Genomic DNA, 3512 nt, shown 5'->3' with positions numbered 1-3512 from the left:
ATGCCAGTGTTGATTTTTCAGTGTTAGTAGATTTCAACAGAGTTCCGAGTTAGTTCAACACTTAATCGAGTTAAAATAACACATCGGGAGTTGATTCCTGAAAAGTGTAAGTGTAGATTTTAGTCGTTACTGCATTTTAACACTGTGGGTGTTAAATTAGACCACACCTTCATTTCCTGTGGAGCTTCGCAATCCAGAATCTTCGGTCGCCATTTTTTCTTGCTGATGCGGTAAGTTTTATTCGGTTAAATATTAAGTTTTAGATTGATGTTAGAACAAGTAACATGATAACTAGTAAAAGAAATAGTATTTATATCAAAATACATCATCTTTAAGTGTCATATTTGAATTTTAACTGTTTTTGTTAAGCTGGGCTACTGCTAGCTAGAACTCTGCAAAGTACCAGTTTCTTTCCTAATATTCATTTAGCATAATCTGGCTATTGGCAGACTGTAATGAATATTACATGTTAATATATTTCACAGTTTTTATTAAATGCCTTTTATTTATTTCCGAATTAAACTGCCAAAGCCTTAGGGTCAGTGGTCTCAAACTCGCGGCCCAGAGGCCACTCGTGGGCCAAAGGCCACTTGCGGCCCACGTCAGGTGAGGTGAAGAAGTATAATGCAATTTGGCCCTTAAAGTGACTTTTTTTTGTCATTAGCCAAAAATGATTTAATATAAAGGCAATGAGGGCAGAGTGTTACCGGCCCTCATGGGTAGTGTAGTCCGTGCTGCGGGGAGAACGTGTGGAACTGCCCCTCCCGTTGTGTGTTTGAGCGCGAGAGAGGGAGAAAGTAAGAGCTGTTACCGATGAGAAATGGAAGAAGAGAGCATGTAAATATAATAATAACCACTGCCGCCAAAATGAGTGCCTGGTTGTAAGAAAGCTGTTAAGATTCGACTGTACACTGTGTTCGCTGACAGTAAAGCTACAAGCCCGACAACCCAGCGTATTGGCCAGAGGTGTCATTACCACGGTTCAGAGCCGCGGACCTGGCCGAGGTAACAAGAGAGTACAAACATGTGGAGGGATTGGCTTTGTTAGTTCAGTGAGAGTCAAAAACTAATGTGTACACTTATTTCTGCATTTTTATTTTGTTAAATATGAATAAAATTACAGCAGAAGTGCTGCAAAGTGTCTGACCAGAAAGAGAGGACCATTGTGTTAATTTGGTAGTTCAATTAAAGGCATCGGTTAGTTAAGAGGGAGAGGGGGGGATGCGTTCATATTTGCAGTTTTGTCTTGTTATACAATATTTGAAATTTAAAAACAAACAAACCAAACGCTACATTGTCAGGAATATTTGTGGGGAGGGTTTTTATCGCTTAAAATATATAAAAAATAATAAAATAGAAATATGGTTCCTACTAACCCCTGTGATAGTTGAGAGAATACTGTATTGCAGTCATGTTACACAGCTTGTACTACTTAAAAAATGGATCAAGGATGTTTTTCTTAACAAAATTAATTTTAACTCAGTCTAAAGGGACTAGACATGCTAGATATTTTGCAAAGAAATGGTGTTATATGCTGGACCTTATTTTACTCTTGGCAGGTGGTGATATGCTGGTTCCCGAGAAGAGATGAACTAATCAAAGTCAGCTTTTCAAGACAGCCCCAAGACTCTTCGCAACTTGTGTTCAAATGTGAGGCCGTTGTCAGGTGATAAATGCAAGGAAGAGGCACTCAACTGACATGAAACATGTCAAAGACAACATGAAGGTGACATTTCAACATAGGCAAAAAGTGGTTCAAGAACCTGCCATAGCTTCTACTGTCCTGGACCTTTTCCCAAGATTTCTGGATACACCTGGCTTGGTAAGGCATAAAATAATTTAATGACTGCTTTGTGGTTCCTTTGTTTGTTTTCTTGTTAATGTGTTGTTTCTGTTGTTACACTTTGTGTTTAAGATTGACCAAGACTTCACAATGCTGTTTTTTGGGGAGGAAGTGTCTGGTAAGTTCCTTGCAAAGTGGCCAACATTCTTCAAGCCAAGGATCATCAAAGATTGCAAAAATCTGTCCCAGAGTACAGAATTGGATGAGCTGCTCATTTCTGCACAGCGTTACTCTAACGAGGCTGGTAAGTGTAAGTTGGAAATGGTAGATTTTGCATGCCTTTACAGCATTTGCTTAATTCCCACAACACAATATATCACTCATTTCTGTATGGTATGAAAACAAGCTTACAAACATGTTAAACCTGAAATGACATTTAATGTAGTTTGAACACAAAAAAAGTTACATAATCTTACTATTGTTATGACTCGATATCTACTTCACTTGGTGGCCAGAAGATTTTAAGTCTCTAGAAATGAATTTTTATACCAAGGCGCTGGAAAACTGCCTTATTAGAAAAATTATCAGGTGTCTAAAATGTCATCATGGTATTACATAACGTGGAAAAATGACTGCTGTGGTCCTTTAAATGACAGTAATTGTGATGATCTTAATTTCTATTCTGTAGTTTGGGACTGCGAGGCGGCTGCCATCTTTTGCTGCTTCACTTCACTCCAACATCTAAGGGAAGGACGTCTTCAAAGATTAGCACATCAGATGCTGCTCACCACCTAATGAAATTCATCAAGGTATGCTTTTTAGAATTGTATATTTCTCTTTTGATGAGAACAGATGCAAATTATCAACGGCTGATATTTTAAGATGGCAAGGTGATCCAACCTGCAGCAGATGTATCTATCCCAGACAAGCTTGGTGTTGCAGGACTGACATGTCATTGTTTCTATTAAAACTAAATGTACACATTGAAACAAAAATAATTGTGCGCGCGGAGTGAAACATTTTAATATTGTCATAATTTCAAACAGCAATGCCTCAACATCAGATTATCAATTTTGTTTAATGTGAATCACTTGGTTTCTTTCTCTCCCTCAGGTGGGAGGTAGCACAGAGGCTTTTCTTAAGGCTGGCCCCACTCAGCCATTCGTCCTGTGGGTTGGAGAAAGAAAGAACATCATCCAAAGTTTCTACCCAAAGTTTCTACATTGTCCTAGATCAAAAGGTCATTCCCTGTGTGACACAGATGGGAGATGCAGGTTTTGACAAGGCAAAACTTTTCAAGGCACATTTTTTAATTTGCCGTGTCCTTTGATAAGGCATTGGACAACTTCTACACATTCATCCAGACCATCAAGTGTATGGCATTGATGTTGGCAGCGTGAAGGACAGTCCTCGGGTCAATGAAACAAGAGGAAGTCTTCACTGTACGGTTTAAAGATATCCACTATTCAGCACTTTGACTGGAAATGTTCATTTGCAAGATACACCACACAAGTTGCTCAGTGTTATTTAGACATTTGAAGTTCCAGCATGGTTTGTACCCAGGAAAGTTTTTACGTTTGACCTGTGGAGAGCCTGGATGTTCATTTATCTTTCACACGTACTCTGGTTACAAGCGGCACTTATTCCGAGCACATGGAGACTGCATTCACTCTGAGGTCATCAACAATTTTGAGCCTGTACCTAACGATGGAACCTCTGTTTCACAGCC

At 39.1% G+C, this 3512-nt stretch overlaps 1 long non-coding RNA gene across 1 annotated transcript; it reads left to right on the top strand.

The window, feature by feature from the left end:
* Window positions 1–3250, top strand: LOC147304454 (uncharacterized). Its single transcript, XR_015126889.1, has 5 exons — window positions 1–230; window positions 1560–1822; window positions 1916–2087; window positions 2472–2592; window positions 2897–3250. It is a non-coding gene; the product is annotated as an uncharacterized LOC147304454 (long non-coding RNA).
* Window positions 3251–3512: the final 262 nt, after the last annotated feature.

The sequence above is a fragment of the Aulonocara sp. 'chitande type north' Nkhata Bay genome, linkage group LG22 (genome assembly GCF_057382095.1).
Source record: "Aulonocara sp. 'chitande type north' Nkhata Bay isolate Kocher_YH1m ecotype deep benthic linkage group LG22, A_spYH_male_GT1.1, whole genome shotgun sequence".
Taxonomy (NCBI): Eukaryota; Metazoa; Chordata; class Actinopteri; order Cichliformes; family Cichlidae; genus Aulonocara; species Aulonocara sp. 'chitande type north' Nkhata Bay.
The sequence above is the reverse complement of the archived record's forward strand: the minus strand, read 5'-3'. Positions and strand labels throughout refer to the sequence as shown.